Raw genomic sequence first — 26,135 nt, 5'->3', positions numbered from 1 at the left:
TATAAGAAAATTTACTCAGCATCACTATTAATCAGGGAAATGCAAATCAGAACCACAATGAGATATCATTTCATCCTGATTAGAATGACTATCAGCTGAAAGAAACAAAATAGCAAATGCTGCTGGGGATGTGGAGATTTCATATACATTGTTGGTGGGAATGTAAGTTAGTAAGGTATTATGAAAAACTATATGTAGGTTTCTCAGGAAACTAAAAATAAAACTACCACGTGATCCAGCAATCCCACTACTGGGTGTTGACCCAAATAATGTGAAATAAACCAGGCACAAAAAGATAAATGCTACATATTATTGCTCATATGTGGGAGCTAAAAAATGAGCTCATAAATGTAGAGAATAGAATTGTGGCTATTAGAAACTGGAGAGGGTATAGGAGTATATAGGAGGAGATTGGCTAATGAATACATAGTTATAGCTACATTGAAGAAATTAGTTCTAGTCTTCTCTATTAATGGAGGGGGAATAAGGCTGACAATAATTTAGTGTATATTTTCAAAAAGTTAGAAAAGAGCATTTTGAATATTTACAACACAAAAATAATAAATATTCTAAGTGATGTATATGCTAATTATCCTTATCCTATTAATACACATTGTATACCTGTATAAAAATATCATACTGTATCCCATAAATATGTACAATTATTACCTGTCAACTAGAAATAAAAGAAAATAATGTGGAAAAACTAAAACAAACAGCCTCTAACAATTCTCAAATAACAAATGGATCAAAGAAGAAATCACAATGAAAATTAGAAAATACCTACAGATGAATTAAAATGAAAGCACACCATACCAACACTTGTGATATGCAGTGAAAGCAGTGCTAAGGAAGAAAGGTAGAGCTATAAATGTTTATATTAAAAAGCAAGAAATATTTCAAATCAACAGCTTATCTTTGCAATTTAAGTACAACAACAAGAAAAAAAACTAAACACAAAGACAGCAGAAGGAAGAAAACAATAAAGATTAGAATAGAGATAATTAAAATAGAGACTAGAAAAACAATAGAGAAATCAATGAAACCAAAAACTGGTTCTTTCAAAAATAAACACAATTGACAAATCTTTCCTAGATTGACTAAGAGAAAATGAGAAAACTTGAATTACTAATAGCAGCAATGATAGTAAGAACATTGTTAATAATTCTACAGAAATAAAAAGGATTCTAAGAGACAAACAAATGTATGTCAATGAATTGGATAACCTAAATGAAATGGAAAAATTCTTAGAAACTCATAATCTACCATGGCTAAATCATGAGAAATAGAAAACCCTAATATTCTTATAACTAGTAAAGAGATTGAATCAGTAATTAAGTCTTCCAACAATGAAAAGCCCTGAATCTGATGGCTTCCCTGGTAAATTCTACAAACCATTTAAAGAAAAACTAAAGAAGTCGTACTCATATTTCTAAAATTTTTCAGAAAAAGGAACACTTCCTAATGCATTCTATGAAGACCGCACTACTCTGATACCAAAGCCAGACTAAAAAACACTACAAGAAAAGGTAACCACAGACAAATTTCCCTTAAAAACAATGATGTAAAAATCCTCAACAAAATATGAGTGAACTACTTCAGCAGCACATTAAACATATTATAAACCAGGAACAAATGGGTTTTATTCTTGGAGTACAAGAATGGTTTAAATATACAAATTTAATCAATGCAATATACCACTTAGAAAGATGGGAAAAAAAGACACATGATTTCTCAACTGATGTATAGGAAACATTTGAAAAAATTCAATGCATTTTTATGATAAAAATCCTCAACAAAGGAGTAGAAAGAAACTACCTTAAGATAATATAAGCCATATTTGAAAAACACACAGAAAGCATCACAATCAATGGTGAAAGACTGAATGCTTTTCCTCCTTGATCAGGGATAAGACAGATATCATGCACCTTTTCACCATTTCTATTCAGCATAGTACTGGAAGTTCTAGCCTGAGCAATTAGAAAAGAAAAAAAGGCATCCAAATTGGAAAAGGAGAAATAAAATTATCTCTATTCATCGATAACATAATTTAATATGCTAATCACCATGATATTAGCTCTTAGTGGAGAATGGTTGCACCTCTGGAGTGGCTCCCCATATTTCATTTTTCAGTGGTGACCACATATTGACCCTTCCTTTTGACTTCTTTGATGCTCAGTCATAATTTATTTCTTAGAGATTTTCTCTTCACTGGCAAAATCACTGTTTTAGGGTTGCTGTATTATGCCACATTTCTATCGTTGGTATCTTCTGAAATAAAACTATTAATTTTTTGTCTTTTTTTATTATACTTTAAGTTCTGGGGTACATGTGCAGAATGTGCAGTTTTGTTAGGTATACACGTTCCATGGTGTTTTGCTGCACCCATCAACCCGTCTACATTAGGTATTTCTCCTAATGCTATCTCTTCCCTAGCCCCTCACCAACCAACAGGCCCTAGTGTGTGATGTTCCCCTCCCTATGTCCATGTGCTCTCATTGTTCAACTCCCACTTATGAGTGAAAACATGCAGTATTTGGTTTTCTGTTCCTGTGTTAGTTTGCTGAGAATGATGGTTTCCAGTTTCATCCAAGTCCCTGCAAAGGACATGAACTCATCCTTTTTTATGGCTGCATAGTATTCCATGGTATATCTGTGCCACATTTTCTTTATCCAGTCTATCATTGATGGGCATTTGGGTTGGTTCCAAGTCTTTGCTATTGTGAATAGTGCTGCAATAAACATACGTGTGCATGTGTCTCTAGGGTAGAATGATTTATAATCCTTTGGGTATATACCCAGTAATGGGATTGCTGGGTCAAAGGTATTTCTGGTTCTAGATCCTTGAGGAATCGCCACACTGTCTTTCACAATGGCTGAACTAATTTACACTCCCACCAGCAGTGAAAAAGCATTCCTGTTTCTCTGCATCCTCTCCAGCATCTGTTGTTTCCTGACTTTTTAATGATTGTCATTCCAACTGGCGTGAGATGGTATCTCATTGTGGTTTTGATTTGTATTTCTTTAATGACCAGTGATGATGAGGTTTTTTTTTTTTTTCATATGTTTGTTGGCCACATAAGTGTCTTCTTTTGAGAAGTGTCTGTTTATATCCTTTGCTCACTTTTTGATGGGGTTGTATTTTTCTTGTAAATTTGTTTAAGTTCTTTGTAGCTTTTGGATATTAGCACTTTGTCAGATGGATAGATTGCAAAAATTTTCTCCCATTCTGTACATTGTCTGTTCACTCTGAGAATACTTTCTTTTGCTGTACAGAGCCTTTTTAGTTCAATTAGATACCATTTGTCAATGTTGGCTTTTGTTACCGTTGCTTTTGGTGTTTTAGACATGAAGTCTTTGTCCATTCCTGTGTCCTGAATTGTATTGCCCAGGGTTTCTTCTAGGATTTTTATGGTTATAGGTTTAAGTCTTTAATCCATCTTGAGCTGATTTTTGTATAAGATGTAAGGAAGGGGTCCAGTTTCAGTTTTCTGCATATGGCTAGCCAGTTTTCCCAACACCATTTATTAAATAGGGAATCTTTTCCCCATTGCTTCTTTGTGTCAAGTTTGTCAAAGATCAGATGGTTGTAGGTGTGTGGTGTTATTTCTGAGACCTCTATTCTGTTTCATTGGTCTATATATCTGTTTTGGTACCAGTACCATGCTGTTTTTGTTACTGTAGACTTGTAGTATAGTTTGAAGTCAGGTAGCGTGATCCCTCCAGCTTTGTTCTTTTTGCTTAGGATTATCTTGGCTATACAGGCTCTTTTTTGGTTCCATATGAAGTTTAAAGTCGTTTTTTCCAATTCTGTGAAGAAAGTCAGTGGTAGCTTGATGGTATCATTTTCACAATATTGATTCTTCCTATGCATGAGCATGGAATGTTTTTCCATTTGTTTGTGTCCTCTCTTACTTCGTTGAGCAGTGGTTAGCAGTTCTCCTTGAAGAGGTCCTTCACATCCCTTGTAAGCTGTATTCCTAGGTATTTTATTCTCTTAGTAGCAATTGTGAATGGGAGTTCGTTCACGATTTGGCTCTTTGTCTATTATTGGTGTAGAGCAATGCTTGTGATTTTTGCACATTGATTTTCTATCCTGAGACTTTGCTGAAGTTGCTTATCAGCTTAAGGAGCTTTGGGGCTGAGGTGATGGGGTTTTCTAAATATGCAGTCATGTCATCTGCAAACAGGCAATTTGACTTCTTCTCTTCCTATTTGAACGCCCTTTATTTGTTTCTCTTGCCTGATTTCCCTGGCCAGAACTTTCAATACTATGTTGAATAGGAGTGGTGAGAGTGGGGATCCTTGTCTTGTGCCAGTTTTCAAAGGGAATGCTTCCAGTTTGTGCCTATTCAGTATGATATTGGCTGTGGGTTTGTCATTAAAAAAAAAGAAAAAAAAAACTTTAATTTTTAAGAGAAAAGTCATTATAGGCTGCTCATTTAAGTTTTTTTTTTTTTTTTTTTAAATTGCAATTCATCTATGCTGCATTGATACTTCCCTGTATCATCACACACACACAGCAACTAGATGACTTGACTGAAGTTTTCAACTATTGAATGCCACCACTCTTTATCGGTTATAGAAAGGTCACATATACAGAGGTTTGTACTTCACACTTGCATGCTTGGTCTCCTCAGGAAGTACTCTGATCTTTGTGAGACTAGATTCTGTATTTTATACTTATTAAAATAGTCTCCAAGGGCCTTACACTGTTTGTATAACTGAAGGCATTAATGAAACTTTTGTTGTATTGGTATTTAGAAGCAAGCCATTTTAATATAATTCAGCCTGGTCATAAAATAACAAATAAGACATGAAGTTCTCTCATTGAACTTTACTGTTGGCATGAATCATATGAAGAAATGAGACTTATAAAAGAAAACAATATTTTCTTCTTTCCAGTTTTTTTAATGTTCCATACAGCCTCTCAAATCACAGTCCCATTTGTTTATCAAGATATTTTAAACCCATGTTAAACATGGCAATGTGTCATATTAGACCTATGATTGGGCTTTGTGGGTGTAAACTATTGCTATGAAATGGAAATGTTATGGTTGAAAAAAATGGAAGAAGAGTGTGCTTTTATTCAAGTAATTTTAAATCTACTTCCTCATTAACTTTAAAGGCGTGTGTTAAACTGAAGTTTATAGTTTTAAATTAAGCATGTAAGAGGGGAGAAAAAGATGTGTGAAAGTGATGACATACATTGATAATTTATTCAAATAATGAAAGACTTGAGATGCTCAAATACTTGGAATAATAGAAATCATAAAGTACTCACAAAATACTCATAAAGATTTGTTGCACTTGTGCCATGCCTCATATTGCTTATTGGTTATTTTCACAAATCCCTAAATCCTCAACTCAATATTCTTCATGTCATTTCCCTTTGCTCATTTAAATTTATGTATATTTAAGATTTCCTCCTAATTTGACTCATGGGTTTTTTGTTTTTTTTTTTCAAATTTGCTGCCATTCTCATATTAATGTTATTGAAAATTTGGTTTTTAAATTATGTGTTATTTCACTTAATTTAAGTTACTGAATAAAAGGTAAGTATAATCTAAAGTGAGACAAATTATAGATGATTCTAGATTTTCAAAAATAGAACTGGGCTAAGAAATTTAATAATTTTCTACCTTAATTATCAGGGCCTTTGGTATGTGCTAGTCATGGACCGAGTAGACATTAATGTCAGGTGGTCTTCTTTTGCACTGTAGACAGACTGACATCATCATGAAGAATTGGCCCACATTTGAGAACTGCATTAATTGTGTCATTAAAGGTAATCTTACTGTTAAAGGTCAATAGGTTTTAAAATCTTAGAGATTCTGAACTGTTTCTAGGTTTAATTATGGCACTTCATATAGACTATAATTAGCAGACAGCCCTAAAAGAACAGAAAAAAAATCCTACTCGAGTGCTTAGTTTTACATTGTAAACCATTTAGCGGTTACACTAGAGCCCATTTAAATGTAGCTTTAAATGATCCATGGCTGGTTTCCAAAATACATAAATTAAAATTCAGCTGTTAGGGAATATGAAGAGTTAAAAACAATTTTAATGAAAAGCAGTGATGAAGTCAGCACTACTGAGTGTTTTGCTTTGTTTTGTTTTTAACTCTTTTAGTGAATTTGAATGTGATAATACTTTTGTAATGATTTAAATGCTGAAAATTGACAATTTTGGAGTTCATTTAGTTTAACTCACAATTATGTTTGTTTACATTTGCATGGTTTTAAAAAATCATAACAAATTAGTGTTATAACTGAAGACACAAAACAGTAACAAAGAACCAGTAGTTTCTTAAGTCTACCATTTTACCTCCTTTGGACCAATATAGTTTGTATTGGGAGTCTTACATTCCTGTTCCTGAGGTTGTAGTGGCATGATCTCAGCTCACTGCAACTTCCACCTCCTAGGTTTAAGCAATTCTCCTGCCTCAGCCTCCTGAGTAGCTGGGACTACAGGTGCATGCCACCACACCTGGCTAATTTTTGTGTTTTTAGTAGAGATAGGGTTTCACCGTATTGGTCAGGGGGATCTCTAACTCTTGACCTCAGGCAATCCACCCTCCTTGGCTTCCCGAAGTGTTGGGATTACAGGCGTGAGCCACCGCACCTGGCCAATAGTGTTCTCTTTACACAACCTGTGGCAGCGGAAATACCATATGTTACCTTAATTCAGTTATTCCTACTCTCAGTTATTTCTGCTTTCCAAGAAAACTGTTTGAACTGAGACCACTGGTCAGTCTTCCATTTTAAGGAAAACTGAACAGTAGTCAATTTAGCACCCTGAACATTTAAGTTTCACAAAGAAATGTATTTCTAAGAAAATATGAAGCACAAATATTTATGTTTGAATAGCTCATTGTTGAATAACACCATTTTTAATTTTGCATGCTTATCATTCTAGCTAACATCACTCTTAAAAATCCATATTGATTAAGTATTTCACTATAATTTTAATAGAATTTATAACTATTGCAGTCCTTACTAACAAATTGCATATAATTAAAATATTTTCAAATTTTAATTGTTATTATACAATAATAATGTAGACAAGGATGCCATTTCTGTAGTCAAAACTATCTTTATTGTAAATTAAAACCACTCTAGACTCGGGCATTATAATGTATTCAATCTTGTCTTTCATCCGCTTTCTTATTGTATCACAGAAAATTATGGTGGTTTAACAGACTAACACAATTTTAAAGGTATGTCTTAATCAAACATTGCTCACTTTTACATTTGGGACTGGGGCGGGAAATCTTTGTTCAAAAATAGATGAATGGCCTCATTTAAACTCTCACCAAATGTTTTTGCCTCTGAATTTCTTCATTAGATCCAGATGTTACAATATTAACTGCCTGTAACCATTACACTAATAATCCACGAACTGACATTTTTGCTAATAATATAGCAAGCTGGGGTTTTTCTTTGTCACTTTTACTTAGAATGGTGGGAGAGATGGAGAATGATGGCAATTCTCAGTCCCTGTAGTAGCCTGTTTCCAAATCGCTATCTTTGAATGATACTATCCATTAGGCAGGTAACAGGCAAGATGTTGTTCTTATAAAAGTCCATTCTGCAACAATTATGTGATTTTTAAACTAAAAATGAGGAACATATTTTACCTATGCAATTGATTAAAATGGCAGCAAATTTCCAATAACTTATTACTTAGTCACAAGACTAAAGAAAGATTACATTATAATAGAGAAGGTTACTGAGTTAAATATATTTATATATATTTTCATACATATATGTTCATAAGAGAAATATGTGGTATGTCCCTTACAGAAGACTGAAGTTATTCTACTTCCAATGTTAATATAGCTATTTAGATAATACTGGATGGAAACAGGACTCATTGATCAACACCAGTAGTGTCTTATATTTTAATATATGCTTTTTGAAAATGACATCCGCCTGTGGTCTCTCCCATAATTTATGTGAATCAAAACCTACAGTATTCCCAAGACCTGCTGTCTCCATGGAGACTTTACCATGCTAAGATATTTTTCCGATCTTGTCTCAGTCCTGGGAGTAATTATTTTTCCCCATTTTTGTTCCATTTTAATGACTGACATTTTATTTAATTTTCTGGTTACTCATATATATGAGTATATATATGAGTGTATATGTATATGAGTATATATATATGAGTAACAAATATATATATATATATATTTGTAAGTTTGATGCCAACTGTTTCCTACTTTTTTACTCTAGAGAAAATGACACCAGTAAGTAAGAGCCTTTCACAGAAATTTTGCCTTAAAGTGATACATTCTAATGTTTATTTCCACTTGATGACACCTTTAAAAATAATGTCTATCACTCATAAAGCTGCCTGCCCTTGTCTGAATAAAGGCTGGAGAGGGGCATTGTCAGATAAGATCACCACTAAAGTCTTCTGAGCCTTTCGAAGTCAATTTTTCCCCCCACATTCCAGCCTGCCCTCCTTTGCCTAGTGCACAGAGCTCAGCCTGGAGTGGTCAGACCGTGATCAAACTTTCTTACCATGGAACACTTATCATTCGTTTCCTTCATCTGGACACTTTCTGACCATGAGGAAATTTGGAACTTACCTGGTTGTTACACAGTGAAAATCCTTTCTTCACATGTCTTATTTGCAGCCACCCAACATAGTCACTGAAACAATTCACAAACTTCTCACACAATTACTCATTAGCACATGGTGACAACCACTCATTTTCTAGCTTTAAGGATGCTGCTAAAGGAAACTCGAAAAATAAATAAAAGAATTGAAGAGAAAAAAAAAATAAAGAAAAATTAGAAAGGCTTATAGAGAAGAAGTTCGTAACAGAAGAAATACAAATAGATAATGTAAATACGAAATATACCCAACCTTACAATTAATCAAATAAATGCAAAATAAAACACAAAATGCAAAATTAAACAATCTTCCCTATCAGATGAAAAAAGATTAAAAACAATGATGCCCAATGATGGTAAGAATATAGGACACTATGAAGTCATTTACATTATTGGCATGGGTATAAATTGGCATTTATCTGGAAATAATTTAAAAATAAAACTAAATTTTAAATGTTTAAAAAAAATAATGTTTATAATATTTCCTTCAATAATCTATACTACAATGAAAAAAATATGAATATAGATATTTTCATATATTTTTAAATTTTTTTAAATTATAAGTTTATGTAAAGTATAAGTTTATGTAGAAAAATCTGTTTTTTAGCCTTAAACTACCTTCCAAAGACTCGACTTCTGTTTTCAACTTCCTTCCTAGTAAATACTTTCACCTTGATTTTCTGTTTTTGAGTCTGCAAGTAAATCTTAAAATACTGCAAATCAAAATTATAAACTTGATCCTTTTCTTGACTTTTTTTTTTTTTTTTTGAGACTGAGTCTCACTCTGTTGCCCTGACTACAGTGCGATGACGGGGTCTCGGCTCACTGTAACCTCTGCCTCCTGGATTTAAGCGATTCTCCTGCCTCACCCTCCCAAGTATCTGGGATTTACAAGTGCACACCACCACACCCGGCTATGTCTGCATTTTTAGTACAGTCGAAGTTTCACTATGTTGGCCAGGCTGGTCTTGCACTCCTGACCTTGTGATCTGCCTGCCTTGGCCTTCCAAAGTGCTGGGATTACAGGCGTGAGCCACCACACCCAGCCTTGACTTTTTACATTGTACATTTAGCAAAACAATTCTCCCATCCACTATCATTGTAGACACCAGATCCTCAAGATTATCCTTAATTCTTTATTTTCCTTCACTTCTTACAACTATTATTTTCTCAAACCCTGAAAAGTGTTTTTGAACGCCAGTGCCAATGCAGTCACCTAGATAGGACCTAAAAACAAATTATGCCTAAATTGTTATAATGGAATTTGAATAGATTTTCCTGCATTCACCGTTTTCTTGTTCTAATTGGTCTAATATAACTTTTCCAAATTATTTTTATACAGGTATTTTCCTGCTCGAAAACTCTTTCTGTTTCCCAAAAATCAAAAACAATCAAATTTGGGAGCCCAAAGATAGGATTACTCTGAATCTATGAATAAAGCACCCAGGTCCCTCACCGGCAAGGGAACCTTTCAGTGCTCTGTACCCAACTTCATATGTGTAATTTTGTATTCTATTTTATTTAAATAAAGGCTTCCAAATTAAATATGTTTCAAGAATTAAGAGAAACTAGTTCTATCCCAGGTTGAGCATCAAGATTAACATTTTAAGTCACACTATAAACCTATCAAATTAACTGAAATTTAAATATAGTTGCTTAGTTAGAATAATATGTGAGAGAAAAACTAACAAACTTAAATAGTATGGAACATCTTTCTAGATTCCCAGAGAAAGCATGAGAGAAAAGATACAAATCTGCTCTTTCCTCAGTCTTATCCCTCTAGGTTCTCTTAGTGTGAAACTGTTTAACCCGTGATTCTCAGTGAATGCAGGTTAAACCTCTGAGAATAATGAGGTGGTAATTTGTGACCACTAATGAAGAAGCAAAATGTAATATTCATGGGGTCAAGAATAAGGAAGGATTTCATCTGCATCATTAAATGCTACTGAATAGTCCATTGGTCCATTGAGTTCCTGTAGGAAAACTGAATCACCCTTATAAGACAAAGAGATCCAGAACACGTCTTCCAACCAAAAAAAAAAAAAAAGCACAAAAACCTCTTGAATATTTTAATGGCTGAATTCTGGACTATGGCCAAAACAAAGAATTTCTAAGTAGAATTTTAACCAAACCCAAATTTTGTGTGACACGCAGACTTTGTAATTTAATGAGTGGTTCCTGCACTATAAGATCTGTTTGTTTTTGTTTCTGCGCTATAAGATCTGTTTTTGCTTTTTTGTTTCTTTATTTTTCATCGAGATATGCATCCTGCTCTTCTCAAATCTGAATGAAGTACATACTGCTCCGATTCTGTGGGAATACCACTGAAATGTTAATGTCCAAAATATGATCAAGTAATTATCATGCTTGTTTTTGAGGCTCAAGTTCCAAAAAAAGACTGACTAAAGCTAAGTAACTATTCAAAACACTTAACAGGAAATTGTTTAAACACTCCCTTTGAAATCATTGCTGTCACTAGATCTTCCAGCTTCTGCCTCCAAACCAGGAGATGTCCTGGCAACAATGTCTCCTGGAGATTAAAGGAGTGGCATGAAATTGCCTCCTCGTCCTGATCAAGGAATTCTCATGTCTGCCATAAAGCATATCTTTCATTTCCTTTTTCTTGTGTCTCATCAGTGAAGAATATTAGAACTATAGAAACATAGGCAATTTTTAGTGTCAGCTTTTAAACATGGTCCCAAGGGGAAGTTAGAGTCATTGCATACAATCTCTCTCGCCCATTATCTAGAACTGAATTTGTTTACATCGTATTTAGGTCATGATTAGGTGTGGTCATCTGGTTATTTCACAATATATTTTGGTTATTTTCAATATGTATCATACATTGTTGATGCCATTCCCATGTCCTGTCAATACTTATCATTCCAGTGTATGCCAGTAGCATCTTATTAAAAATACCTGGAACTCTGCACCTCAGGACTTTCCGTTGACTAATGGGTGAGGGTAGAGGGAAGGCAGTCAGAAAGTGCTTAGAAGTGAATGACCCAAAAGCAGCTTTCAGCCGATAAGAAACATTAGTTGAAAGATACATTTCCCAGGTTTCCCCCGTTACAAAACAAACAAAGGCATTTCAAAACCAAAGAAATCCTGTTGAATGAATGATTTTTACTCTTAAGCAGAGAATCCCATTTGTGGTAGGTTGAATAATGATCCCAAAATGTTCATATTCGAATCCCCAGACGCTGTGAATCTTATCTTCTATAGCAAAAGGAACTTTGTAGATGTGACTGAAGAAAGGATTTTGAGATGAGATTATGCTGAATTATCTGAGTAGGTCCAGTGGTTTTGCAAGTGACATTATAGTGGGAACAGGAAAGGAGTCGGAATCAGAGAAAAAGGTAGATGATGATGGAAACAGAGACTGGGGTAATAGGCTTTGACGATGGAGGGAAGTGCCACCAGTCAAGGAATACAAGAGGCCACTAGAAACTGAAAAAGTAAGGGACACAGATTGTCTCCTCAGTTTCTCTACAGGATCCAGCCTTGCCAACACCTAGAAACTGTGTAGGGAAACTGATGTTGGACTTCTGATTTCTTGAACTGTAAGAGGAAAATTTGTGTTCTTTTAAAGCTACTAAATTTATGGCAGTTAGTTATAGCATAAATAGAAGATTAATATACAGTTCAAGCACAGAGTCCAGATAGGCTCTTGGCAATAAAATTTAAAGCAGGAGAAAGAAGATAAGTATCTTTGAATGTATTGATTTGATGTCAATATATGGGCATATTGATTAGGTAAGGACTAGGTGGCTGGAAGAAACTGCTGTGTAGGTGCAGCGCCCTTCTCAGGATGCAACTGTCTCTGCTGTACATGTAAGGTTCCTGGCTTAGAGTTGCACTGATCATAATAGGCCACTTGGCTATATCATCTTCTCTTGGGTGAAGAGGGATAAGACTCAGACATTTTCTACACTTCCTTGCAGAGTTGTACAAAGAAGCAAAACTGCCCAATAATATAGTATGTATTGACATATTTCCCTTTCCTTTACTTCTCTACTCCCAAATGGGTGTTTCCTGAAATCATTTCACAAATATACTACTTATATTGAAGTCCTTGTTTATGGGTCTGCTTTTGGGAAACAATTTAAAATACTGTAATATATCACAGCTTAAAAGCATATTAATATTAACTAGATCATTTGTCAGTCATAGATGTTAGTTTCCAACAAAGTACAACCTCTGCCTGATGGCATTAGGTAAGGAATTTATTAAATAGATGAAGAGCAGCTCAGAGAATATTTGGAAAAACTAGAAAAGAATGTTTGCAATTAAATGTTCAGGAATAATTTTCCAAAACTGAGCCACCAAACTGGTCTAATAACAAAACTACTGAACTTGCCACTTACTAGAATCCAGTTTCACGGCTATCGCTTCTCTCCCTCTCTCTTTTTTTTTTTTTTTTTTCGCCCCAGAGATTTAATTGAGGTGCTACTGCTAGTGCTGCCAATGTAACTGCCATTTCTGTACTAGGGATATATTCTTGCTTACCCCAAACCTGCCCCATTGCTACCCAAGAGAAAAACTGTTTGACTATATCCTGCTTCTTGGGTCACTAGCTCTTGAGTCAAGTATGGAGTGAAGTGTATCCAATTGGCAGGGCACAAGAAATATGTCTACTTTCTGGCAGCATGGGGAGCTGGGAAAGTGAGTGTCTGACATTCTGAGCTTTCACAGTAAGAAGCAATTTCTGCTTTCCTCCACAATTAATAATATGTGGGAATTCTTCTAACAGGAAGAGAGTCCTAATATTGTTTGACTGAAAGAAATGTCAATTATTAACTATGATGATCATTACTACTTAAAAAACCACCTGACAATTTCTGTCATTCTTCAAATAATATACTTTGCTGAAAGTAAACTCAAAGTCACCAGCAGTGACAGAAATTCTAATCATATTACTAGACCTGGTTAGGGCTACATCATCTCCATGAAAGTAAATAACTCCAACTTTATATGGCAGAGCTGGTGGTCCTGCCATACTCCCTGCTAATGTCTCCTGAATCTGTCAAGTTGTTCCAAGAAAAACTTTTGGAGGGAACTAGGCTGGATTCACTTAATCTCTACCCTTGCACATACATAAACTTTAATTATCTGACTGTTAAGTTGACTGCTATAGTTTGATTAATATACGAATCCCTAGTTTGTTAAACACAGAAATATTTAGAGCCCACAACAAATTCCATTGCATATACACTCTGAAAGACCATGCTTTTAGAAACCACAGAGTTTGATGGATTTTTGCCAGGAGTACGGTCTCAGAAGATGATATTTAAGGAAGCTTGGGAAGAGTCAGCAGTTCCTAACTTAAGTGAAATCCTCTAGACTAAACTGATGCCATGTAAAATTCTAATTTACATTCCAGAGGAATCTTCAAGTGGGACGCAGCTACTTTGTTAGTTAGTAATTTCCTCTTTCTTTGGATTGATGATTGGAAACTGTGTGGTATCCAACTACAATTCCCTTCATTTTCTGTCCAAACATAAGAGGGTTTTTGTTGTTGTCTTTTGTTTGGTTGTTTACTTAGAAAAAACAATATTATTATAATCGAGTTTTCTAAGTCTATATAAAATCTCTTAAATTTAATTATTTCTCACCCCCATAACTAATTTTCTACCTAAATGGCTAAGTCACAGACATTATCTCAAAATCAAATATCACACTTACACATTTTAAAGCATCCTGAAAATTTGCCTGGAGATTCTTCCCTCTAACTTTTCCATTGTCTTCTAGATAATTCCATCTCCAAACAAGATTTTATTGTTTCCCTTACATCTTTATGTATACCTTCAACTTAAATATATTCCCCAACAACCTATTTTAAGAGGTTTTCCATAGCTCCCTTTTCCTGTAATTTCTGCTTGCTTTGTCCACTTTGTAAATACAATACAACCTTTAAAATGCCTTCTCAGAAATTTAGATCAGTCTTGGGTAAGTATGAGTATGATGTTCTCAAATTATTGTTCTTTACTTTTTCCTACAGATGAGTTATAAACAAGCCAGGTATTTTTTTTTTTTTTCTTTTCTTTTCTATTTTTTGAGACTGAGTCTCCCTCTGTCACCAGGCTGGAGTTCAGTGGCACAATCTCAGCCCACTGCAACCTCTGCTGCCCAGGTTCAAGTGATTCTCCTGCCTCAGCCTCCCAAGTAGCTGGGACTACAGGCATGTGCCACCATGACAGCAAATTTTTGTAGTTTTAGTAGAGACAGATTTCACCATGTTGACCAGGATGGTCTCGATCTCTTGACCTCATCAAAAGATCTGCTCACCTCAGCCTCCCAAAGTGCTGAGATTACAGGCCAGAGCCACGGTGTCCAATCACAAGCCAGGTATTTTAAGCTGGGCAGCAAGAGACATTTTCTGGACCAATCTATCTTGTTCCTGCCTAGTTCTAGAGTAGCTAAGTATTTTTCTTTTCTTTCTTTTTTTTTTTTTTTTGAGACGGAGTGTCGCTCTGTCGCCCAGGCTGGAGTGCAGTGGCCAGATCTCTGCTCACTGCAAGCTCCGCCTCCCGGGTTCGCGCAATTCTCCTGCCTCAGCCTCCCGAGCAGCTGGGACTACAGGCGCCCACCACCTCGCCCGGCTTATTTTTTTGTATTTTTAGTAGAGACGGGGTTTCACCGTGTTAGCCAGGATGGTCTCGATCTCCTGACCTCGTGATCCGCCCGTCTCGGCCTCCCAAAGTGCTGGGATTACAGGCTTGAGCCACCGCGCCCGGCCAGTATTTTTCTACTCTGATTTACTATTTTGTGTGGCATACTTTGGAAATTCGTCTCCATGGAAATGCTCAAACAGGGCCAGATAAGAGATCAGCAGGCATGTCTCCTAAGCCTGCCCTCTGATGGCTGATCATCTTTAAAAATTGCCTTTCAATTCTTAATTTATATTGATAACTCTTGGTTGAAAAGCGAGATAATCCTGTCAACAGCTGCTCACGGTCACTTCATTCCATTGAGTGATTGTTACTTGACCAGTTAGGTTAGCAGCATGGCTCCTGCTATTCCTAAGAAATTATTATATAACTGTTGTGTTTTGCCTTCAAATTCCACATTTATTCTAGTAACCTTTGTATTGTGACATTTTTCCTTAGGGTGTTTCTGTCACACTTCTGCTCTTACTGATGGCTAGCCTCTTCTCCCTTCAAGACTGCATTAATAAATCATCACATTCTAGAATTAAATAGGATTTCCTTTATGCCTGTTCATAACCTGATATTTAAATAAATGCCATAAAAACCTGCTTGAATGGAAATCTTCATGAAACTCCATTGAGGGATGGAGTCACTCTTAGAGTGAGACTGCATATAGACCTTATATAGATCTTTGTTTCACAGATGATACGATCATCTGTGTAGAAAACCATAAGGGACCAACAACCAAAACAAAATAGAACAATAACAAAAAACTACCAGTGCTAGTAAATAAATTTAGCCAAGTCTCAGAATACCAAGTTGTTAGTGTGTGTGTGTGTTGCAGTTAAATATCAGATATAGCAATATGATTTTAAAATTTGATATATTTCATCATAAACTTAATAAAAATATGTATAAGAACTGTACACAGAATATTATAGATTAGAAATGAACACTAAAAAGGCAGCTGGAAAATCCCCACATATTTGCAAACCAAGTAATCTATTTGTAAATAACCCACAGGTCAGAAGAATAAATTAAAATGGAAAATTTTAAAAAAATATTTTGAACTGAATATGCCATATTGCAACTTGTGGAATTAAGCTGAACAAAACCATACTGAGAAAAATTTTAAAATGCTTAAACAAATAGGGATTTATATCAGTGTGATGGAGTGAGGGGAACAATATTTTTAAGTTGCCAATTCTTTCATGTTGATCTATAGTAGATTCAATACAATGCTAATTAAAATTTCAGCATATGTTTTGTAGAAATTTATCAGCTAATCATAAAATATATGTATAAACTCAAAGGACTTGGAATAGATAAAAGAACATTGAAAACTAACAATTTTGTAGGAGATACACACCACCTGAAATAAAGACTGTACTCCCATCTGTAGTTACCAATGCGGTTGATATGGTGCTGGTCTAAAAATAGATAATTAGATTAAGGTAACAGAATAGAGTCCAGAAATTGGCACACATTTGTACAGTTAATGTATTTTCAACCACGGCACCAAAATGATTCAATAGGGAAATGAAAGTGTTTTCAACGCATGCTGCTGCAACAACTTGCTGTTAAAGTGATTTAAAAAAATGAACTTCAGTTTTACAGATCAATGAGACAGAAAATTAACAAGGATATTCAGGATTTGAACTCAGCTCTGGACCAGGCAGACCTAATAGACATCTACAGAACTCTTCACCCCAAATCAACAGAACATACATTCTTCTTAGCACCACATTGCACTTATTCTAAAATTGACCACATAATTGGAAATAAAACACTCCTCAACAAATGCAAAGGAACAGAAATCATAACAAACAGTCTCTCAGACCACAGTGCAATCAAATTAGAACTCAGGATTAAGAAACTCACTCAAGGGGGGCGGAGCAAGATGGCCGAATAGGAACAGCTCCAGTCTCCAACTCCCAGCGGGAGCAACACAGAAGACGGTGATTTCTGCGTGTTTTCAACTGAGGTACTGGGGTTGTCTCGCAGGGGTGCTGAATGATACGGTGCTGGTCAGCTGCGTGACCAGCGAGAGCTGAAGCAGGCGAGGCATTGCCTCACCTGGGAAGCACAAGGAAGGAATCCCTTTTTCCTGTGGGGAACTGGGGCCACACAACACCCTGGAAAATCGGGTAACTCCCACCCCAATGCCTGTGCTTTAAGCAAACAGGCACACCAGGAGATCATATGCCTGTGCGGGAGGGTCCCGCGCCCGCGGAGCCTCCCTCATTGCCTAACACAGCAGTCTGTGATCTACCGGCAAGGCAGCTTGGCGAGACTGGGGAGGGCTGCATTGCTAGCAAGTAGGTAATCCAAAGCTGCTGGGAGGCTCAACTGGGTGGAGCTCACAGCAGCTCAAAGGAAACCTACCTGTCTCTGTAGACTCTCCCACCTCTGGGGACAGGGTACAGTAAAAATAAGCAGCAGAAGCCTCTGCAGGCATAAACAGGCTCTGTCTGGCAGCAGAAGAGCAGTGGATCTCCCAACACGGAGGTTGAGATCCCAAGGAAGGGACAGACTGCCCTTGCTCAGAGTGGGTCCCTGACCCTGGTGACCTAACTGGGAGACATCCCCACTAGGGGCAGTCTGACACCCACCTCACAGGGTGGAGTACACCTGAGAGGAAGCTTCCAAAGCAAAGAATCAGACAGGTACACTGCATTTGTTCCAGGAAATATTCCTATCTTCTGCAGCCTCTGCTGCTGATGCAAGGCAAACAGGGTCTGGAGGTGGACCTCAAGCGGCAATCTCCAGCTTAAGACCTACAGCTGAGGGTCCTGACTGTTAGAAGGAAAACTATCAAACTAGGAAGGGACACCTACCTCAAAACCCATCAGTACATCCCACCATCATCAAAGACCAGAGGCAGGGTAAACCAAAGGTGGGGAAAAAGCAGGGCCAGAAAAGCTGAAATTCAAAAACAGAATTTTGCATCTCACCCCGGCAAAGGAGGGCCCGTGTGTGGCAGGATCAGCTGGGCGGGAGAATGGCTTTGGCGAGATTAGAGAGAAGAAACTTCAATCCCATCAAATTTCTCAGAGCTAAAAAAGGAGGAATTCACATTACCCAAGCATAAAAAACTGAAAATGTGAAAAGATTGGGCCGGCAAGGAAATTAATACAGAGAAAGGTCATAAGCAGTAGAAAGAGATGAAAACCATAACCACGAAATGTAAACCAGTACAAGCTTCAGTAACCGACTCGATCAACTGGAAGAGAGTATCAATGATTGAGGATCAAATGGAATAAAATAGAAGAAGAGAAACCAAAAAGAAAAAAAAGAAAGAAAAATGGAAACAAAGCCTGCAAAGAGTATGGGATTATGTAAAAAGACCAAATCTACGTCTGATTAGGGTGCCTGAAAGTGAGGGGAAGTAGAACCAAGTTGGAAAACACTCAGGATATCACATCCAGGAGAACTTTAACCTAAAGTAGGGCGGAGGCCAACATTCAAATCCAGGAAATACAGAGAACGCCACAAAGATACTCCTCACGAGAAAATTAACAAGACACATAATTACCAGATTCACCAAAGTTAGGAATGAAGGAAAAAATCTTAGGGCAGCCAGAGAGAGAAAGGTCAGGTTACCCACAAAGGGAAGCCCATCAGACTGCTGTAAGATCTCTCGGCAGAAACTCTCAAGCCAGAAGAGTGGGGGCCAATATTCAACATTCTTAAAAGAAAGAATTTTAAACCTAAATTTCATATCAGCCAAACTAAGTTTCATAAGTGAAGGAGAAATAAAATCCTTTACAGATAAGAAATGCTTAGAGATTTTGTCACCCACTAGGCCTGCCTTACAAGAGACCCTGAAGGAAGCACTAAACATGGGAAAAGGAACAGCCGGTACCAGCCATTGCAAAACATGCCAAATGTAAAGACCATCGAGGGAAGTAGGAAGAAACTGTATCAACTAGAGCAAAATAGCAGTTAATATCATAATGGGCAGGATCAAAGAGTTCACACATAACAATCTTAACCTTAAATGTAAAATGGACTAAATGCTCAATGAAAGGGCACAGACTGGCAAACTGGATAAAGAGTCAAGACCCATCAGTCTGCTGTATTCAGGAGACCCATCTCACACATAAGAAAGAGACATACATAGGCTCAAAATAAAGAAAGGGATGGAGAAGATTTACCAAGCAAATGGAGACAAAAAAGCTGAGGAGTTGCAATACTAGTCTGATAAAACAGACTTTAAACCATCAAAGATCAAAAGAGACAAAGAAGGCCATTACATAATGGTAAAGGGATCAATTCAACAGGAAGAGCTAACTATCCCTAAATATATATGCAATACAGGGCACTCAGTTTCATAAAGCAAGTCCTTAGAGACTTACAAAGACTTGGAACTCCCCACTTTAATAATAATGGGAGACTTCAAGCCTCCACTGTCAACATTAGACAGATCCAGCGAGACAGAAGTTAAAGTTATCCAGGGTGGGCAGCTCTGCAGCAAGCGGGCCTAGCCAGACATCTATAGAACTCTCCACCCCAAATCAACAGGCCATACATTCTTACTCCCAGCACCACATTGTACTTACTCCAAAATTGATACGTAATTGGAAGTAAAGCACTCCTCAGCAAATGTACAAGAACAGAATTATAACAAACTGTCTCTCAGACCACAGTGCAATCAAACTAGAACTCAGGACTAAGAAACTCAATCAAAACCCAGCTCCAGCTTCGCTGGAAACTGAACAACCTGCTCCTCCTGAATGGCTACGTTACATCAAGAAATGAAGGCAGAAATAAGAATGTTCTTTGGAAACCAATGAGAACAAAGATACAACATACCAGAATCCTCTGGGGACACATTTAAAAGAAGCAGTGTGTAGGGAAATTTATAGCACTAAAATGCCCACAAGGAGAAAGCAGGGAAAGATCTAAAATTGACACTCTAACATGCAATTAAAGAACTAGAGGAAGCAAGAACAAACACATTCAAAGCTAGCAGAAGGCAAAGAGAAATAACTAAGATCAGAACCAGAACTGGAAGGAGATAGAGACTAAAAACCCTCCAAAAATTAATGAATCCAGGGGTTGGTTTTAGAAAAGATCAACAAAATTGACAGACCATATAAGACTAATAAAAGAAGAAAAGAAAAAAGAATCAAATAGATGCAATTAAAATGATAAAAGGGATATCACCACCGACCCCTGAAATACAAACTGCATCAGAGGAATGCTATAAAACACCTCTGCACCGATAAGCTGGAAAATCTAGAGAAAGTATGGATGATAATTTCCCTGGACATACATTCTTCAAGACTAAACCAGGAAAGTTGAATCCTAAAGATAGACCAATAGCAGGAAAAACAAAATTGGGGGCCAATAATTAATAGCCACCACCAACCAAAAAGTCCAGGACCAGATGGATTCACAGCTATAAGATTCTACAAGAGGTACAAGGAGGAGTTGGTACCATTCATACAGAAACTATTCCAATCAATGAAAAGAGGGAATCCTCCTAACTCATTTATGAGGCCAACATCATCCACAATGCAAAGCCTGGCAGAGACACAACAAAAGAGAATTTAAAAGACCAATATACAGTGAACATCGATGCAAAATCCTCAATAAAATACTGGCAAACCGGATCCAGCAGCACATCAAAAGCTTATCCACCATGATCAAAGTGGGCTTCGTATCCTAGGATGCAAGACTGGTTCAACATATGCAAATCAATAAGCGTAATCCAGCATAAAAGAGAACCAAAGACAAAACCACATGAATTATCTCAATATAGATGCAGAAAAGGCCTTTGGCAAAATTCAACAGCCCTTCATGCTAAAAATGCTCAATAAATTTGGTATTGATGGGCATTATCAAAATAATAAGAGCTATTTGCCAACCAGAGCCACAGCCAATATCATACTGAATGGAGCTAAAACTGGGAAAATTCCCTTTGAAGCTGGCACAAGACAGGGATGCCTCTCCTCACGCTCCAATATTCAACATGGTGTTGGAAGTTCTGGCTAGGGCAATCCAGGCAGAGAAAGAAATCAAAATTATTCAGTTAGGAAAAGGGAAGTCAAATTATTGCCTCTTTGCAGATGACATGATTGTATATTTAGAAACCCTATTGTCTCAGCCCAAAATCTCAGCAAGCTGATAAGCAACTTCAGCAAGAATCTCAGGATACAAGTGTGTGCAAAATCACAAGCATTCCTTTATACACCCAGTAAGGAGACAAACTGAGAGCCAAATCAGGAATGAACTTCCATTCACAGGTACTTCAAAGAGAATAAAATACCTAGGAATCCAACACAAGGGATGTAAAGGACCTCTTCAGGAGAATTCCCTGGCCCACTGCTCCAGTGAAATAAAGAGGACACAAAACAAATGGAAAGACATACCATGCTCATGGATAGGAGAAGAATCAATATCGTGAAATGGCCATACTGCCCAAAGGTAATTTATAGATTCAATGCCATCCCCATCAAGCTACCAATGAGTTTCTTCACAGAATTGGAAAAAACTGCTGCTAAAAGTTCATATGGAGACCAAAAAGAGCCCGCATCTCCAAAGACAATCCTAAGTCAAAGACAAAGCTGGGAGGCATCATGCTACAAGCTTTAAGCTATACTACAAGGCTACAGTAGCAAAACAGCATGGGTACTGGTACCAAAGAAACAGAATATAGACCAGTGGAACAAGACAGTCCTCAAGAAATAATACCATCTACAGCCATCTGATCTTTGAAGCAAACCTGAGAGAAACAAGAGAAATGGGGAAAGGATTCCCTATTTAATAAATAGTGCTAGGAAAATTGGCTATGTAAACTGAAAGCTAGAAACTGGATCCTTTCCTTAGTCCTTATCCCAGAAATTAATTCAAGATGGATTAGAGACTTAAATGTGGAACCCTAGCTACCACTTAAAAATCCTAGAGGAAAACCTAGGTAAGTACCATTCAAGGACATATAGAGCGCTTAGGCGAGGCCATGTCTAAAACATAAAACAATGGCAGCAAAAGCCAAAATTGACAAATGGGATCCCTATGAATTAAACTAAAGAGCTTCCTGCACAGCAAAGAAACTACCATCAAGGTGAACAGAGCAGCCACAGAATGGGAGAAAATTTTGAAATCTACTCATCCCTGACAAAGGGCTAATATCCAGAACCTACAAAGAACTCAAAACAGAATTTACAGAAAAAAACAAAACAACCCCATCAAAAATTGAGCCAAGGATATATGAACAGACATTTCTCAAAAGAGACATTCATACAGCCAACAGACACATGAAAAAATGCTCACATCATCACTAGCCATCAGAGAGGAAATGCAAATCAAAACCCTAATGAGATACCATCTCACACCAGTTAGAATGGCTGATCATTAAAAGTCAAGGAAACAACAGGTGCTGGAGAGGATGTGGAGAAATAGGAACACTTTTACACTGTTGGTTGGGATTGTAAACTAGTTCAACCATTATAAGAAAACAGTATGGCGATTCCTCAGGATCTAGAACTAAGATGTACCATATGACCCAACCATCCCATTACTGGAGTATATACCCAAAAGTTATATAAATTATGCTGCTATAAGGACACATGCACCATTATGTTTATTAAACTATTCACAATACTTAAAGACTTGGAATCAACCCAAATGTCCATCAGTGACAGACTGGATTAAGAAAATGTAAGCACATATACACCATGGAATACTATGCAGCCATAAAAGGATGAGATTTGTAGTGTCCTTTGTAGGGACATGGATGGAGCTGGGAAACCATCATTCTTAGCAAGCTATCCACAAGAACAGAAATAGGAAGCACACCATGTTCTCACTCCTTAGGTGGGAACTGAACAGTGAGATCCACTTGGACTCAGGAAGGGAACATCACACACGGGGCTATCATGGGAGGGAGGGAGGAGGGATTACATTAGGAGTTATACCTGATGCTTAAATGGCCGAGTTGATAGGTGCTAGCTTGAGTTGATGAATTTTGCAACACACCAACATGGCACAAGTATACATATGTAATAACAAACCTGCATTTATGCACATGCTTACCCACCACAACTTAAAGTATAATAATAAGTAAATAGAATTAATTGAGTGGTTTAAAAAGAAAAAAAAAGAAACTCACTTAAGGAAACTGCTGCAGCTTCACATGGAAGCTAAGACAACCTGCTCCTAGACTGACCTAGGTAAATAAACAAAATTAGAGGCAAAATAATAAGTTCACTTTAAATTCATGAGAACAAAGATAAGCAATACCGGAATATCACAAGGTTGAGGTAAAGCAGTGTTTAGAGGGAAATTTATAGTACTAAATACCTACAGGAGAAAATGGGAAAGATCTAAAATCAACACCCTAACGTCACAATTAAAAGAACTAGAGACACAAGAGACAATCAATTCAAAAGTTAGCAGAAGATAAGAAATAACGAAGATCAGAGAGGAACTGAAGGAGATAGAGACACGAAAAACCCTTCAAAAAATTAATGAATCCAGGAGCTGATTTTTTGAAAATATTAACCAAATAGAGAGACCACTAGCCAGACTAATAAAAAAGAAAAGAGAGAAGAATTAAATAGACACAATAAAAATGATAAAGGGGGTATCAACACTAATCCCATAGAAATACAAGCTACCATCAGAGAATGCTATAAACATCTCTACACAGATAAACTAGAACATCTAGAAGAAATAGTTAAATTCCTGGACGTATACACTCTCCCAAAACTAAACCAGGAAGGAGTCGAATCACTGAAGAGACCAATAACAAGTTCTGAAATTGAGGCAGTAATTAATAGTCTATCAATCAGCTGGGCGCGGTGACTCACGCCTGTAATCCCAGCACTTTGAGAGGCTGAGGCATGTGGATTGCCTGAGCTCAGGAGTTGAGACCAGTCTGGGCAACGTGGTGAAACCCCGTCTCCACTAAAATACAAAAAATTAGCCAGGTCTGGTGGTATGTGCCTATAGTCCCAGCTACTTGGGAAGCTGAGGCAGGAGAATTGCTTGAACCTGGGAGACGGAGGTTGCAGTGAGTTTAGATCGCACCACTGCACTCCAGCCTGAGTGAAAGAGCGAGACAACTTTCCCAAAAAAAAAAAAAAAAAAAAAAAAAAAAAAGCCTACCAAAAAATCCCAGGACCAGACAGATTCACAGCCGAATTCTACCAGAGGTACAAAGAGGAGCTGGTACCATTCCTTCTGAAACGATTCCAGATAATAGAAAAAGAGGGACTCCTCCCTAACTCATTTTATGAGGCCAGCATCATCCTGATACCAAAACCTGACAGAGATACAACAAAAAATGAAAATTTCAGGCCAATATCCCTGATGAACATTGATGGGAAAATCCTCAATAAAATATTGACTAACTGAGTTCAGCAACACGTCAAAAATCTTATCTACCACGATCAAATCGGCTTCATCCCTGGGATGCAAGGCTGGTTCAACATACACAAATCAATAAACGTAATCCATCACATAAACAGAACCAATTACAAAAACCATATGATCATCTTAATGGATGCGGAAAAGGCCTTCGATAAACTTCAATACCCTTTCATGCTAAAAACTCTCAATAAACGAGGTATTGATGGAATGTATCTCAAAATAAGAAGAACTGTTTACGACAAACCACAGCCAATATCATACTGAATAGGCAAAAGCTGGAAGCATTCCCTTTGAAAACCAGCACAAGACAAGGATGCCCTCTCTCTCCACTCCTAAACATAGTATTGGATGTTCTGGCCAGGCCAATCAGGCAAGAGAAGGAAATAAAGGGTACTCAAATAGGAAGAGAGAAAGTCAAATTGTCTCTGTTTGTAGATGACATGATTGTATATTTAGAAAACCTCATCATCTCAGCCCCTAAGCTCCTTAAGCTGATAAGCAACTTCAGCAAAGTCTCAGGATAGAAAATCAATGTGCAAAAATCACAAGCATTCCTATACACCAATAATAGACAAACAGAGAGCCAAATCATGAGTGAACTCCCATTCACAATTGCTACAAACAGAATAAAATACCTACGAATACAACTTACAAGGGGTGTGGAGGACTTCTTTAAGGAGAACTACAAATCACTGCTCAAGGAAATAAGAGAGGACACAAAAAATGGAAAAACATTTCATGCTTATGGATAGGAAGAATCAATATCATGAAAATGGCCATACTGCCCAAAGTAATTTGCAGATTCAATGCTATCCCCGTCAAGCTACCATTGATTGTCCTCACAAAATTAGAAAAAAAAACTGCTTTAAATTTCATATGAAACCAAAAAAGAGTCCGTATAGCTAAGACAATCCTAAGCAAAAAGAACAAAGCTGGAGGCATCACACTATCTGACTTCCAACTATACTACAAGGCTACAGTAACAAAAACAGCATGCTACTGGTACCAAAACAGATACATGGAGCAATGAAACAGAACAGAGGCCTCAGAAATAACATCACACATCTACAGCAATCTGATCTTTGACAAACCTGACAAAAACAAGAAATGGGGAAAGGATTCCCTACTTAATAAATAGTGTTGGGAAAACTGGCTAGACGTACGCAGAAAACTGAAACTGGACCCCTTCCTTACATCTTATACAAAAATTTACTCGAGGTGGATTAAAGACTTAGCATGAGACCTAAAACCATAAAAATCCTAGAAGAAAACCTAGGCAATACCATTCAGGGCATAGGCATGAGCAAACACCAAAAGCAATGGCAACAAAAGCCAAAATTGACAAATGGGATCTAATCAAACTAAAGAGCTACTGCACAGCAAAAGAAACTATCATCAGACTGAACAGGCAACCTAAAGAATGGGAGAACATTTTTGCAATCTATCCATCTGACAAAGGGCTGATATCCAGAATCTACAAAGA

Source organism: Papio anubis, chromosome 3, assembly GCF_008728515.1.
Source record: "Papio anubis isolate 15944 chromosome 3, Panubis1.0, whole genome shotgun sequence".
Lineage (NCBI taxonomy): Eukaryota > Metazoa > Chordata > Mammalia > Primates > Cercopithecidae > Papio > Papio anubis.
This window is presented reverse-complemented; position numbering follows the sequence as displayed.